Source organism: Polistes fuscatus, unplaced genomic scaffold (genome assembly GCF_010416935.1).
Source record: "Polistes fuscatus isolate 324 unplaced genomic scaffold, CU_Pfus_HIC Scaffold11, whole genome shotgun sequence".
Classification (NCBI taxonomy): domain Eukaryota; kingdom Metazoa; phylum Arthropoda; class Insecta; order Hymenoptera; family Vespidae; genus Polistes; species Polistes fuscatus.
The window spans coordinates 788,470-805,804 of NW_025113009.1; the positions used below are offsets into that span (position 1 = coordinate 788,470).

Here is a 17,335-nt window from a genome sequence, read left to right on the forward strand (position 1 = left end):
TTGAAGAAAAATTACAACATTAACGTAATATGTACTCATACGAAGAAACTCGAGACCCGTAAGTCGACCGTTTAGAATAGCAAATAGGATATACTATAGTAATAGAGGCGGTCGAAGCACGTGCTAGAAAAACGTTTAGTTTCGGTAACACGGAAATACGATGCGTTCGAGTAATTGCAGTATATTTTTCAAATCGCATTATCGATATTTATGCAAATTGCTTTTATTTTATACTTCTATCTTATCCCGTATGGTTCTCAAAGCATTTTATAATGTTTAAAGGCTTTACCCTTGACGTTTTATAAATTCCTTCATAGAATTTATCCTTACACTGTAGTATTTATACCGACCGATATGCAATGCTTGCTCCGCCATCTTCCTTGAACTCAACCTCAAAGGTTACCTTCGGTGGCTAAGAGCGAGGAACGCTTCCACTTCCACTACTATCTGTCCCTTTCTCTGTCTCTCTCTCTCTCTCCTTCTCTCTGCCTGATTTTCTCGTTTCTTCGTCTACACCATCCTCCAGGAAAATCAATATAGAGTGCCGGGGGTATACGATGTGGTAGTTACTACCACTCTTTCCCTCCGATACGCTCAGATATACACGGTCCAACCAGCTCTCTTTTCCAACGACCTTCTACGTTCATATATTCCGTTTTCGTTTTCATTCTGGCGCTCGTTTCTTTCCCAACACAAATGATACTTTTCTTCGAAAAACGTGTATCCTCGAGAGAACGTGGAATATAGTCGTGTCGGTTTATCACGTGGAACCTAATCGGCCATCAACGGTGACCAGGCGATACTATGATTCGTTCATTCACAGTTTACGCTCTTGCCAATATCATTGAATGGATTATATACGTGACGAAAGCTACTAAGCTTTCTCTATCATTTTTGCGATCTCCAATCGGAGGGGAAAAGAGAGAGGGAGAGAGAGAGAGAGAGAGAGAGAAAAGACTCGTATTTCTCAAGAGACTCTTTTTATAGTGAGAAAACTTTTCTCTATAGCTGGAAAAGAAAATAGAAAAAAATATCTTCTTTTTTAATTATATTTAATAACTCTCGGACACAAGGAGTACTTTTTTATTATTATTAATGACAACCAAAATGTACAAATAGAAATGGGAAGATTATAAATGCTATTAATGGATTAATATAATAGATGTTTTCATATTTTCAACTATTCAAATTCGTCAAGCACGCGGTAGAATAGGTTGTCAGGAAAAGATTGTTTTTTTCTTTTTTTTTTACTATCATGAAAAGAACATTCTGCCTACTTAGCGCAGCTAGTACCGTCTACTATTAGTGGCAGCATCGAAACATTTAATGTTCGCGGGCTCTCTCGAGTTCTCGCTTCAACTATTCGTCCAAGCTAATGTACATTACTCGGATAATTTTTCGTTCGCGCTTTCCTCGTGAAACTGGAATAGCGCTCAGGAGAGACATGTAAAAGGAGGCTAAAGGAAGATCGGTACGGCACTGTGTCATGCGCTTTACCAACACGGCTGTCCGTGTTGCGACGTAAATTTCGCTGATGTCAATGAACCCTCGTGCGAAGCGAACAAATTATTTATTTATCCGCGAACGACCGACACACCGCGGTATCTCGTTATCTCTCGTTTATCGTTTATTATCTGCTATTTGTTTTCAAATCTGACCGAAAAAAATACCCTTTCAAATTAAACACGTTATTATATGAATTCTTTTCAATCATTATACTTTTTATTAGAGAAAGAGTAAAGAGATAATAATACAAATTTTCCATGATCGAATGATCGAATCGAATAGAGTGATAGAAGAAACAATAGGAAAGATCGTAGAAATCCAGGATGACTATAAGCACCGATACGGCCCTGGGTCATGCGCCATAGAGGGAAAGCCGAGAACGATGGTGGTGCGCTCTCGAAAGGTTGATCGGCCAGTGGGTGGGTTTGGCCAGGTACCCGTGCCCAATGGAACGAGAGAGAAGGAGAGAAAAATAGAGAGGGGTGGAAATACAAAAGGGAGCAAGAGGAAGAGAGAGAGAGAGAGAGAGAAAAGGGTGGAAACTCTTGAGGGGAGTCGTCCGATTGAGAGAGTGAGAGAGAGAGAGAGAGAGAGAGAGAAGGAGGGAGAGCAGAGTAGGCTAGTAGCGACGTACACGTTGTGCCAGCCGGCAGTAGAGAAAGCCGTGCTTGACGCGGCCTACACGGCTGGCCGTAGTAGTGCGTGCGTCTCCGAGCTTCCTCTTCCTCGTCCTCCTCTCCTACCTCCCTCATTCCTACTCCTTCTGCTTCAGGTCTTTACTTCTAGTTCTTTGCTTTTTCTTCTTCCTTTCTTATATTTCAAGGAGCGCGACGTTCGGTGGTGTTCTCTCGGTAAAAATTGCGCGCTCGCGCTCGCGCAAACCACAGGTTAGAGAAGGAGAGAGAGAGAGAGAGAGAGATGAATAAATGGGTAGAAAGAAAGGGTAAAGGGAGTGTAGGGGCAAAGAGGGCGGAAGCGTGCCGATTTCAGGCGCATGTGAGTGTGTGTACGTGTGTATGAGGGTGCGTGTGGCAAGCTCGCGTCACCGCTATACGGCACAGTGCTGCCGAACACGGTCGTAGTCATACGGACGTTGTCGTCCAAGTACGCGAAACACGCGCCGCATCGAGAACCGCGCGTTTTCGCGGAGAAATCGAGTGGAAAGAAAAAGAAAATATACCGGTATCTCGTCGACACTTGTTCCTCAGCATCCCGGTTACCGCTACTTCCAAAACAAAAAGCTTTTTTCTTGGTTTTTTTTTCTGTTTTCTTTTTTTCAACAAGATCAAGAAACTACCGCGAACGTTCGCGAGACGACTGGTGTGATACGAACTGTGGGAGAAGATAATCGATGAATGTTCGCGGACTACGATCGGAATCTCTCGCTAAATTAGGAAGCGAAAATTAGGCAACGTCCCCTTACTCGCTCGGAATGCTTCGGAATCTACGTGGAAACAGTCGGAATTCTACGCTCGCGAAGAGACCGTTCGTTTCCAGCGGCGAGGCCGAAATCGATCGAGTAGCGTGCTCCTCTGTCCTCCTGGAAACGTGGAAATGCCGAGGGAAAATATGTCGGGAAGGTCGGCGGCCGGTTATCGTAGCCGATTATCGTAGCCGGTTGCCGTTGCCGTTGCCGTTGCCGTTGACGTTGCCGTAGCTGGATCTTCCTACGCGCGATTTCTTCTTCGCGCGAATAACGATTACTCTTTTTCATCGGCTGACGCCTAACGGTTAAACGTGGCGCACTAGAATCCTTCAATTTCTGCTTTGAAAACAACTCGTTCTTCCCTTTTTGACCACTAATATTAATTAACGTTCGTTCGTTTCACTTTGCGGGAAGACAACGTGACGAAAATTCATCTCTCTTTTATCCACTTTCTTTATTCTTAATTTCCCCCCGATTTAACTAATCGGCTTTGTATGCACACACCAAGGGTTTCACAATTTTCTCTTTCTTTCACTCTCTCTCTCTCTCTCTCTTATTTTTTTCTTTGCTTTTCCCGATAAAAACTTATTACAAACAAAATCTGATCGTGAACTATCGACCGGGAATCGTACATGACTCTCATTGAGAAAGTGTCCATTGTCCGAATGATTAATCGTCCTTGGCACCAACGGGCCTCGAACTCGTCCGCTCTTGAACTTTGATAATCTCTAGGGAGAGCGTGTAAACGAATCGAAAATTTCTATAGTACGTTGAATAAAAATCAAGAAATAACTGGAGGCGACGAACGATCGAGTTTAAAATTTAGCGAACGTGATGTGCCTTGTAAACTTTGTTGCAAATAAATAATTGATAGAAAACAACTCGGAAAAAGAGAGAAAGATAGAGAGAGAGAGAGAGAGAGAAAGAGGGAAGAAGAAAAAGTTAGTGCGCGCGTCACGTGTTCTGTTTCACCGGAAACGTGATCCACCGGTGACGATTTAAACTTTTCCAGTGAGAAGCAACCTGCGAGAAGATATCGTTGCAACGAGAAGAAGAAAAAGCATAATAAAGTTTACGTGGACTTGAAAAATTTCTTTATTTTCTCTAACGTGGTAACAGCCGTCGTCGTCGACGATTCGCATCCTTCTATTATCATCGTTAATATCATTATCTTTCTTATTATTACCATTACTCGTGGTTCTTCTCTAAACGTGGATCATACCGTGTCGCGAAATCGCATTCACGGAAAGAAAGCTGGAAAAGAAGGAAGAAGAGACGTTCAAGTGGAAGAAACAGAAAGAAAAGAAGCGGCAAAGAAATCTTTCTTTCTCGTAAAAAGATGGATACTAGAGTGGAGGATAGTGGATATATCACGTGACATATCGACCCAAAAGCGAGAGGATTTAAATTGAATTTCATTCCAGGCGCACGCGAATTCGCGACGGTGTACGTGCATGTGAGAGCGCGCGAGCGCGTGCGCCTGTGTGTTTTATCGTGTGTTATCATTATCTACTCTTCGATGACCTAACGTGAAGAGGAGAGAAAGAGAGAATAAAAAGAAAAGGAAAATATATATATATATATATATATATACACATATGAAATATTATAGGCATACAAATTACATATATATATATATATATATATATATATATATATATACATACACTACTATACACACATCGTTTACCAAATGGTTTAAATCTCATGCGTGTTTCGGAGTGTAAACTCGAATATCTTTAGAATCTATATCAACGTTATTTGCGTATATGTGTATACGTATATATACGTGCGTACGATCGCGTCATCGGCTTTACGAAGAAAACTAAAGGAAAAAAGAATAGCCTGATTGATGATGATCAACGACCAAAACGAATTTTGTCAATTATACTATTAAATCGTTCGCTTCGACTTTCGACGTTCGATTATTGTATATGTTTTAAGCTGATTCCTCTTTATGGTCTCTGTTTGATCTACCTCTTATAGATAAAAAAAAAAAAAAATAAAAAAGGGAAAAAAAAAGAAACAAAGTGAAAAAAGGTGAAGGTACAAAGGAGAGAAAAAAGGAAACGTCGACAACGAAAGAGCGGTGAACGGCCTAAATATGAATATGCATATACGCGAGGTGCAGTGACTCGAGAAGCACGCTTGATGATAGTGTCGTACCTGTTTTAATTCATCGTTAATACATTCTTCTTCCGATAGGAAAGTAATATAATCTCTCGTGCCGTATCAGAGGTAAGAGCAACGATTTAATTAATATTAAGCGATTCCGGCGACGGTGCTGATCAATTTCCATGGTTCATCCTTCAGGATAGATTAAACTTCAGACTCGCCAAGAGTCTTCTCTAAAGTGTTTCGAGGCTCCTTCTGTGAATCACCTATCGAACACGGAATACGCTTCGATAGAATTTAACGTGTTTTGTTGTTTCGTTGTACGTATATCAAACACGTTGAAGATACTATCGAGTCGTCGTTCCTCGTTCCACTTCCATCCCATTTTCTTCAAGAGTGTAACGAAAACGCGTCGGAAAAACAATCTACACGATAACACTTTCCAATAGTTTTCGTATTTCGAATGTTAAGCCTTTCTAATGCTTACGCAACGTAATGAAGCTATATTTACCGATGTAAGAGATAAAAAAAATATACCAGATATCTGGTATCGCGGTAATGTGGTCCTTGGCGTTCGCGGAACAATTCAATTACGTAAAGTTCTCTTTCATTTGGTAAGAAGATACGCTTTTTTTTTTTAACGTTGCTGCGAATTCTTTAATTCAATTAAAATCTCTACCTGTTTATTCGATTAAGCCTTCATTTTCACGGCTAGTATCGGATTAGAGTATCGGACTAGTTACAGATATATCGATCCCGTGCGTTCAACACATTTATCTTTTTTTTTTACATTGTTCCACGCCTAGTGCAAGAGGCAAATAATACAGTGGACGATAACTCGTCGATGTATAGAAAAAAAATTACGAAACTCGGTCCATCTGTTTGTTCTATTTCGTTACACGGTTCGTTCCACATCGTTTCTTTCGTTCAAAAAACGAATATGACCTATTGTCGGGGGTCAAAAGCGATATTTCACTCTATCGTGTCTATCTTTTTATTTTTTCCTTGCTTTTCCTCTTTTCTCTCTGTTCTTTATTAAAAGACAAAGAAGAGAACGGAACGGGAAGAAAGGCGTACATAAGTATTTCCAACTGATTTAACTCGGTTCAATCGGAAACGAGAAAGCTTTCGAAGGGGACTCGTTTAATTCCTTTTATCGTCGAGCAACGTGTACCTACTCGAAGGATATAACGCTAGGATAAAAAAGAGAGAACGTAGCTTTGTACCATTACCAAGACTTCTTCGTTTAGATTCAAACTGAAAAAGATACTTACAATTAAGTATATTCGTTCTACGCGAATTCTCTTTTGAATATTTCCAGTTAATCCGAGTGGCAACAAAGGCAAATAAGAAATAATTATCCTCGTGTTTGCATTCGCCGACAGAATCTCTACTTTTTTTCTTTCATTAATCGTTAAGAATCTTGATCTCGTTCTCAGTATTTTCTTCCACTCGATTTGCCAGTTTATCAAATAAAATACAAATCCTCGAAATTTCATTTCTTGTCCAATCTTTTAACGGTTAGCGAGGTATCGTAGTAATTTAAACTCGCGTGACTTATGGCACCAATTGTTCTCGAGTCATGGCAGAAGTATCGCCAAGAATTCTTGCCTCGACGAAAAACGTGCCGATTCGTGCCAAAAACACTTGTTGGCATATTTTGCCTATTGCACGTTTACCACTGACTTATGCGTGCTCAAACGACTTTTCTCGAGCACATTTCTATAAGATAATTGGCAACGACAGAATCGCTCAACGATGGATCCCTCATTACCTTTGAAATAAATCATTAGCAATCGATTTATGACGCTTAACTCGAGTCTTTCCAAATGATTGACAAACGTTAGGAAAATGTAACGAAAATGTTTACCCTAATTACAAAAATGAGTGCAAATATTACTCGCCGAGTCTACAATCGATTGCGTCATTCTCGCGTAACCAAGCAAAAACATCGCACAATCCTTAAACTCTGAACCTTCCAGCTCATTATTTCGGCTCTCAATGATCGTTTTTGACTCTCTTTGTCAATAAAATTTATATTTCAAAAAGAGATAATCGATCGATAATTCGAACTTGCCACATTTTATTTTTCAACACTCCTCAATTACAATCTCATTTTCATTCTCTTTAAACTTACAGTATATTATTTCCCTACGTCAGCGTATACGAAGCAAATCAGATTTCTTCGAACGAATCACTTTCGTTCGTAAGGTCAGTTTTTTAGCCAATCGTTTTCGAAACGACCGTATATGGTAATTCGCGCGCAGTGCCAGGGAAAAGTGGATTAAAGCCCGGAGTTCGTGCGTGCAAGCAACGTGCGTCGCACAAAAGAACGAGAAAGCTTACTTTCTTGCGAAAACACAATTTCGAACGATTACGTTCTAAGGGGGAAGAAAAGAACGATACACTTAACGGATCATGGATTTGAACGATCTATTTCGATACGTCGAAATGCCTTCGAGCCCATTAAGATTGTAACTCGAATCTTTTTCTCGAAGACTATCATTTATCTTCGGAACATCAATGTCCGAGGGAAAAATTCTAGACGATAGAATTACGTTTGGTAATATTAGACTTTTTCTAGTCGCATAACGGGTTAATTCGTTACACTTTTCAACATGGAGCATGATTGTTCGCACTCGTATTTCATCCCTTTCCCTTGACTACTACTACTCTTCCCGAGTATTGACTCATTCGTCGAGCTGACTGAAAACGAAACTTAACTTCGTTGAGCTCGCTCGCTCGCTCGCTCGCCTCTGACCTCGAGTTTTAAATATTTGCAATCGATGCCACGATCTCGCGAGTCGTTGACTCCTCTTCCGGACCGACACTCGAGTCTGCCTCGACTCTCATCGAGTTTCAGCCCCTTTCTTCCTTACCCACCGGTCTATATTCTTTCTCTCTCTCTCTCACACACTCCCCCTCTCGTTCTTTTCTCTATCCAGTATTGGTTCTCGACTTTAGAGAAGCCTCATCCTGACGTCAGAGGCCGCTCGTTCTGAACGAGAACCGATACGATATCGCAACGGCGCAGCACGTCGCTCTCGTTACACATCAGACATCTAGTGAAAATTTTCACCAACGTCTCCTACTACTTCTCGATATCTTTCCCTCTACTTCTTCTCCTTTATACTGTTAAGGACGGCCGATCGATCATTTTATTTTCACATAGACCCGAAGAAGAACGTGATGGGACTCGGTCGATCCGATATCGAATACTCCTCCAACATACTTTTGTCTCTCTTCCTCCGAAAGATCTTCGAATCGTTTGCCAACTTTCGACAGACATCTCACATTTGATCTACGAATCGATAAGTTTAGAAATATTATATAATGGAAAATGTTTATACAGAAAGATTTGAAAACGAAATTTTTATGTTTTTTTCTTAAGAGGTTAAAGGTTTATTGTTTTACTTGCAAAGTTGCTATTAAAATTTATTGATCCGTAAGGAAAAAATGTCTTCAATTTCTTAAACGTTCGACTCGACGTAACGAGGATCGAATTTAATGAAACGTCGGACTCTTAAAGCCGGCTGACGTAAAACTGAACCATTTTAATTTTAGCATTTTCCGTATATTGTACTACCTTAATTTCAGTTAGATTTATAATTTACCAAAAAGAGAGGAAGAGGATTTAATTTGTCGTTGTAAAATCGATCTTGGTATCATAATATATTTATATCTAATTGTAAGAAAAAAGATTAATCGTTAAACCCATTCGTATAGAAATTTTGGTATCATTCGTCAGCCCTTATCGATCTCTCGACCGTGATACAAGAGACCCATCATTCATGACGTTTCCATTATTATTTTGATCGTTGCTCGGATAGGAAAAACGACGCGCGAGAAAATGAGAATTGGATCTTACAGGATTGACGTTTTAAGAAGGTCGCGTTGTTAATAATGAGAAAAAATTGAACGATGATTAAAATCGCAAACGGGCAAATTTGATTGATTAATAATGGCAGCGTCGAACGTTAAAAAAGAAAAGGACAAAAAATGGGGAAAGCTTTCGAGCATGCTCTCGAATCTTCGAGCAAATTCCACAAACGCTTCTAGTTCTTTTTTTTTTCTCCCTTTCTATGGAAGGCTAGATTCGTTGGCTTTACCTTTTAATCGCAGCTTTTCACGAAAACATGCCGTTATTGTTATCGTAAGCGTACGAGAGCAGTACCTCCGGTATCTCATTGACAATAGAATGAATGAGAATGTAAATAGAAAAAACAAATGGAAAGATGGAAAAAGAGATCTGAATTCAGTAGGACTTTATTCACATACAATAGTTTTGTCGTCTCTTGTTTTTTCTTCCAGCCCATCTCCAGCCTTGTTTTACCGCAAAAATGTCTCTTTTTCGTAGACCCACCCATTATACTTCCATACTTCCCGGTCCCATATACCCATACTTCCCGGTCAGCGTGCCTTCTTCTCACTCACCAACGACATCCTCTCTCTATTCGAGCAGCTTGCTCGCGCCTCTCGTCCCTGCTACTATCGTCTTGCTTTTTTACTACCCTTACAAACAATAGTACCTACGCAAAGCAGACTCGAAGATCAAAGGGAAGCGTCACGCGTTCTATCGTGTATGTTTGCAGATTGTATTCTTGCTCTTCATCTTCTTTCTCTCTCTCTCTCTCTCTTTTAACTTTTCAACTTGCACCCGTTTTTTCTTACCCTTTCTCCTTCCCTCTTCCCTTTCCTCTTTCTCTCTCTAGCCAGATTTACAAGTACGTTCGCGTCAAACGATACGCGGAGAAACATTGGCACAGGGAGAACAAGAGAAAGAGAGAGTAGAACGTATTATGCGCGCATAATCGAAAAACGAGAGATACGAGGGTAAGTGTGTCGTACGATGAAATGCGAATAACTCTTCCAAGTTATCGAAGTCATTGTTCGTGGGTATATGCTCTAAATGCAACGACAAATGATCGCGATGACAACGATTGGCTTCTGCGCCAATATATTGTCTACTTGCATCTAAGCGTGTTTATCTTTATAATTCTCTCGAATTACATGTTTTTTTTTTAGTCTTTTTCTTGAAACAATTTGTATGCGGGTTATTACATTCGTGCATTTTTTAGACAAACGTTTAGTATATTCTTTGGAAAAGTGGAAGCATGCACCCACGATATACATATGTGTACATATGAGACTAGTTAGCAAAGCGCAAACGTGACAAACGACGTAATCAATTCGTTCGGGAATACAATACGCGTCGTTCGTTATTTTACACTGGTCCGAATACAAATACCGGTACACCTTGTTCCTTATAACCTTCTCTGTAATTAACTGACGCTCGTGTTAGCACATTATGAGCTTTGCTAGATCCCTCGTTAATTATTTTACACTGTCTCCATTTTCAACAAACGGTGTATTAGAAAGCAACGTACTTACAATTAGTTAAGATTGTTTTTATCGTTTCACGACATCGTGCTAACGTCCCAATGATATAAATCGTATTATTACGGGTAGAATATAATTATTAAAGATTGTAAATAGTAATATTAATTAGAATATAATCTCTTATTTTACAGAGAAACTAATTAGTCAATTTATTAGAATCATTCGAAACCCTCGATACAGAAACATATTCTATATATATATTTTTACGTGATAAAATCTTCAAACAGGGATTATAGAAATATTTTCGCGCTTGAAGTAGTCGATATCGAGGATTCTTTCGTGTCAATCGTGAAAGAGTTAATGGTCCATACGAAGACTATATAGGAAAGAAAACGAGAAAAGGAGAAAAATATAAAACGAGAGAGAGAGAGAACGGTCTGCGCGTCGACATAGCACTTCGCGATAGAAAATCCCATCTTAGGGTTTTCTACAGACACTTTGTCGACAATACTTGTCGCGTCTGGCGAAGAAGTCGTAGCGATAAGAGGATCACAAGCGAGTTTCATCGATACGACTTTACTTACCGTACCTGGCGTAACGTGGTATACATAGGTGTACTTGTGTGAACGGTTCCTAAAGGACGCGTGAAAAGTCAAGCTGAAAATTTATATGTGCAATTTCCAGTGATGCTTGTACCGTCGGCACCGAGAATCCGACCTCGTTTCGGACCACTGACCAACGCCGTAAGAACGTCTTTTTACTGTTGGTATAGTATTTTATCCAGCTTCCATATAATTTATTACCATCATTGTTTTCGATCGGGTAAACGCCTATCCTCGCGAAAGTTAGGCGAAAAGGATACGGAAGAATAGAAGAATACGACTTTTTTTGTGGACTGGCCAATATTATTTTTATCAAACATTTTATATAAAAAAAAAAAAACACATACACCCTATCGAATTTTCTATCGACGAGATAAAAAATTACGATTATTTGGAATATAACGTGAAATTATTAATACGAGAACTAATGAGGTGGTCTCTTCGCATACTATATTTAGGAAACGTCTACCTCTGCTATCGTTTTTAATAAAACACATGCTACGGTTTGTATACGCATTATGAAATATTAACGGACTGACGCTAGGATTCGTCCGTGTATCAAATACAATCCCGAGGGAAAATGGAAACAAAATTTCTTTGATGTGTCGGATAATTGTAGCCTTTGTCAAGAAGATTACATACGACCGTAATCTTTCTCAAAGGGAAACCTTTATTGGAGAAGTCAACGACCGTACGATTTCTAACGCGTACAATATCCTATTTGGCCTATCGTACGTGATAAATCCTATATCCGTACATACTCGTACATACTCGTATGTATATCCATTTGATAGCCGGCCTTTGGCTACAACATTTTCTCTCTCTCTTCTTTCTGACATTTTTATTTTCGAAAAAAAGAGAGATACGTACTTTTTCATCCATCTCAATTCCGTACGTTTCCTTTTTTGCCTTCTTATCCGTCCTCCTATCCTCGTTCGAGGGCACTTCCACGTAAACACAAACCTCCCTTTGATAGTCTATAATTCAAGATAATCGCTAGGCAGAATAATTACACATACTTTATGCTTTGTTAATCGAACGTTACGAAGAGGTATATACGTGTACATGTATTATTCCTATACTATATCTATACCTACTATAGTAGTAATCTACAATAGACTATATATGAACGTGTAGATAGAGAGACGTTGGAGCAATCGCTGCGTTTTTCGACAAATTGAAATCAGCTCTCGTGGCCTCGTCGTTGGTTCGTATTACGCGTCGATCACGATTTATGGATGATCGATTGAAATTCGATACTCGCTGAGCGTAGTTGTGTCGCTGTCTACCATCGAGTCCGAAAGACCGAACGATAAAACGAAACCTTTCATTTTTCTTTCCAACTGATCTTATTTTTACGAAATTTGATGAGACAAGAGTATTACGGTATATCGTAAAATATTATATACCTACCGAATATAGATACATATACATATATGTAAATTGGATTCGAATTACGATCCATTGGCAACGTGACTAAAGCTTTTTTATTTGATAGCTATATTAAAGTTCCAGCCAACGTTGGGTAACTTCTTTTTTGGAACACGTTGTAAATTATGTCAAATGAAAATACGTAATAACGTCGTGATACTTCTTTCTTTCATGAAGACGTCGTTATTCTTCGTTCGTTGTTAGGAACATTGTTTGCACCACTGTCGAACAATTTAAAGCCGATAATATTTCTTTCTCTATCTCATTTTCTTCATTTCCCCTCTAACGTTATTACTTCCACCTCGAGAATTCCTTTAATCGTTTCTATTATTCTTATTTAATCGACAAGATATTTCCTTTTCGAAACATTTCAGATAAATTTGCGAATTAAACGGGAAATCTTCGATAACGTTGCTTTTAAAAAGGCACGAAAATTCGGTCAGTTTTTCTATCAAATTTTTATCTTCGTAAACGTCGATTGGATCGAAAAGGAAACAACGATTCGCTAATTTTCTAAATATTTTTGCGACTATATTTATTCAGGCGGAGAGGGACGATTACATCCGACGTGCGAGATATATCAATCGACGGAAATGCGTATAGAAATGCAAATAAATTCTCGCTTAGCGTCGAAAGCGTTGAGGATTCGATTGTTAACGGAATTATATTCGTCACGCAGAATTGCGGAAAAAATGTCAACACGAGTTCTCGCGAGCGAGTTCTCGTTTCCCATTCGATGCCAACGGCTTTAATAACGACTGACTTTCGATTAAGCTGCAAAAATTCATCTCTCCATAAGCCCGAGCTTCTCTATACGCGTGTGTGTGTGTGTGTATATATATATAAAGAATACTCTTTACGACTCAGAATCACGAAAAAATGATGCGAATTTACGGCTAATCGGTACGATTAACGACTGACTTGATCTAGGGAATTTATACGTTACACAGTTATCAATTGAATGTTATTTCAATGGGTTTACGTTGAAAAATAAAACTCATATAATATAATACGCTATATCTCGAACAATTCGTTGTAACAAATCTTTTTAGTATACAATCGATTAATCTATCGGAGACAAAACACCTCCCCTTTTTCTGTTATCTTTCTTTCTTTCTTTTCTTTTCACAAAAATTGTAAAACTATATTAAAAGAAAACTCAGAAGCGGAAATAAAAGAAATCTAGTGTAAAGAAATGCTATAGAGATAAATTTCAAATAGGTAATACTTTTACCATGATCGAATAGTTATTCTATCGGGAGTTTACTCTCGTTACTCGAGGATTCCGGGGGCGTTTCGTGAAGGTTTCATTATTATCCGGAATCGTAAAGGAGGATGCTATCCGTCGTCCTGCCTTTCCAAGATTCTCTCGTAAAACTCTTCTCCATTTATTGGATGGAATTAACGAGTGAGAAAATTAAATGATTGCCACGTTCGAGAACTCGAAGAATTCTTACTTTTTCGTAATATATTGAAAAGAGGAAGCCGAGAAAGAATTTTTATTTACATTTTTTGTTAGAATTCGTAGAAATACGTGGACTAAGTAGCTTCGCAAAAGCCAAAGAATAACAAAATTTTACTTACTTTTCTATCAAAACTTGTAGGAAGGAAAATAGTTGGTTCTATCCTAATCTGATTAAAAGGGGGAAAACATCGAATTGGAAAATATAAAATAAACAGTAAAAGCTCGCGTCTAGCTGGTATGGGATCGTACAAATAATTGGATTAATTATTTTATTTAATGATAGAACATTCGACAAAATTATTCGGCCAAGAATTTATCAAAACTGATTAGCGCTAAATAAGCTATTTGTTTTCAACATTACTTTTAATTCCCGTGGTAAGAGAGAGAGAGAGAGATTTGATACAAATTTGTGTAATTGGTACGTCCAATTAATCATGAGATATAAATGGCTTATTCGCGACATCAGGTTACACGAATCGTTGGAAATAATTTTTTAAAAGATATTATAAGAGCAGAAAAGGGGGGAGTGAGTGAAAAAGAAAGAGAATTTATAAAACTTTTAATAATTTACGACTTCTTAACTAACTTTCAGCGTAATTAATATTTCAATAAATTTTCCGACAATACCGATAAGTATTACTCCTTCATCATCATTCTCATCGTTAATTCGCATCATTATTTTTGTCCAGAACGAACTAACATTCACGTTTTCGCGCAACACGCTTCGAGATTGCGTCCTTTAAAGGAAAATCTCTCGGATAGGCGGATATAGATTTGATATAAAATTTGATTAAAGATTCATCTTAGTTAGATATATATAAAGCCAGACAAACGACGCGATATTTCTTCCCATCAACTTATTCCACTTAAATAGAAGGCCTATCGGAATCCAGATTAAATGACAAAGAGTAAGAGAGAGAGAGAGGTAAGAGAAAAAGGATTAACGAGATCTTTTGAGTGTCATCCTTATTCCCTCGCGTATAAGAAGGAATGCGAGTTATTTAACCGTTGATCGATCGCTTTGGAAAGAATTTTACTCGAAAAGAATTCGCATTGTCGTTCTACCTTTAAACTCGTCGATTTGCTAACTTTATCGGCCGACAATCAGATCGGTTCGTGACTAAATCATAGAGTTTAATTTAGCGTTTTCTCGGTACGTTCGACACAAAGCTAAGAAAGACTTGAACGAGGCGACAAGATGAGAGATAAGCAGAAAGGAATCTTTAGATATACTATCTAGAAAACACCTAACGCTTTCGTCCGTTCTGTCATTCTCTTCTCTCCGTCGCCTTTAATTGTTCACGGTAATCAAAAGAGCTTCTTCTTTGAACACTTTTCGTTCAATTGGACTCCCTCTATCTTTTCCTCGTTTCATTACGCATCCAATCAAATTATCCCACGCTAATAGGGCGTTTCTATTTCAAATAATAATTGTCAACGTGAATCTTCTCAATTGCGGATATACCTTCGTTATTTTCTCGTTTTCACCAAAGAATCAGTACTGTCTTTTACGAGACAAATTGACGATAAACCGATATCTCCTCTCTCCGGAGATTCTACTATTAATCAAACGAAAAGCATCTTCGTGTATCGCGTGTTCTCGTGCACCAAAGAAGAAACGGGATTAAAAAGATGAAGAAAGAACTAACCGTAAAATACGGAAAGAAGGAAAATTGAAAAACGTAAAGTTCTTATGGTTCGGTCATTACGTTTACCGGCTTACACACTGTTTTATTCTCTTTATTAATACTTTTTCTCTCTTGCTCGTATCATCACCGTATTCTCTTCTCGTCCTCCTCTTGTCTCGAAGGATGCAAGATTCGCCTCGTTTCTTCGTAGCTTCTTCATTCGGAAACGTTGCTTCTGCTCGTTTTCCGAGTGACGCGAGCACGAGCAAAGCCTTGACTTCTCCTGAGCGTTACTCTTTCATATTCCCAAGACATAGAGGGATATCAAACTTTTCGAGTACTCGCCGAGTGAATAATTTAAATATACTCGGTGGTACTTGGTAAGAAAGTTAACTCTTCTCAGGGAGTTTCTACCTTTCACATAGTTTATCCCGTTATAATACGTTTTTCAAACAATAACGCGACTACATTCGTCATCCTTATTGCGTCACTTTTGTTCCGTTTTTCACCTTCGAGTACTTACCTACCTACTCGAACGTCTTCTGTTCTTGTCCCATTTCTTTTTCCCCAACTCCGATCGATGATTTCGATTTCAATCGAGCAATCAATTCGCAGGGCTACGAAAGTTTCCAAGCTCTCGTCAGTTTTTGCGACGCAGGTAGAAGCAATCGGACGAAGAAAGTTGCAAGTTTTTTCTTGACCAGTCCGGAGGACGCGTCTTAATCCATTTTCCATCGATCGGCGGAATAAACTTGCATGCAATGGCAAATATTTACATTTCCTGTCAAACTAACTCTTTCTTCTTTCTATTCTATTATATATCTGCTATCGTTTACAACGACCCAACGATCGCAATTTGAATGACTTTTCTCATTGAACTTTTTTTCAAGTTGTGTATACAAATAGAACGAATGCACACATATTCTCAGACGAATCGATAATCTTATCAATAGTTTAGCGAAGTTCGCGTAGAACGAGGCCGGCATCGTTTCTCGTTGCACTTTCACGCGACTACACCAACAAGATAATAAATTATTAATTGTTTCGAAGAGTAGGTACTCGATGTGCACCACGAGGAACGCCTTTCGTGTCAAATAAAAGCAGAAAACAGGCCACCTATGTTACACGTTACGTTAACGCTAAATTCGCGTTATTATCATTTTTTAATGATTCCAACGTAAAGAAACAAACTTGCCGATATAAACGTAGATCGAAGATTTTCATTAAAGACAAAAATTGGAAATATCTTTCGTGCTGAGTCCCTGGCGCGATTCATAGCGAAATATCACTAATGGATCCTTTCGTGTTTGCTAATGCGACAAAAATGCACGGAACGAGGACGTAAGGGAAAGGAAAGATTTCCCTTGCGGTTTTTTTAACGCCTCGCTACTTCCTATTTCGAGCATATAAATACTAGGGCGTATATCGGTGTGCGTGACAAAAAGTATGTAAATGTGAACAAACCTTGATGTTCTACGGTGCAATTTACGCAAGGCTGCGCGACTTTTATTTTTAAAAACATTTTTATACGCGGATTTGTCTTAGGATGTTATCTCGTAAACCGATAAATATCGCGGTAATACGAGGTGGTGGTCTCTCGTTTGCTTCATTGCCTATCTTTTTTAAAAAATTAAAAGATTCATTTATTTCCACAGATTTACTCGACACTTTTTCCTCATCCAGTTTTTATATTAAAAGCCTCTGGCGTTATTTTCCTATATCTTATATACAAAAGGTAATGCGTATCTTGGATGAAAATAAAACATACTCGACGTAAACTAGAAAACTCGTCGTCCTGTTGTTATCGTCAGTACACATCTAA

General features: G+C 38.6%; 1 protein-coding gene across 6 annotated transcripts in view; it reads left to right on the plus strand.

The window, feature by feature from the left end:
* The first annotated feature begins 4,588 nt into the window (after window positions 1-4,588).
* Window positions 4,589-17,335, plus strand: part of LOC122526486 — a 75,913-nt gene continuing 63,166 nt past the window's right edge. For all 6 annotated transcript variants that reach the window (XM_043649916.1, XM_043649915.1, XM_043649921.1 and 3 more), the window contains exon 1: window positions 4,589-5,170. The gene's annotated coding sequence lies outside the window, so the exon portion shown is untranslated. The remainder of the gene's footprint in view (window positions 5,171-17,335) is intronic.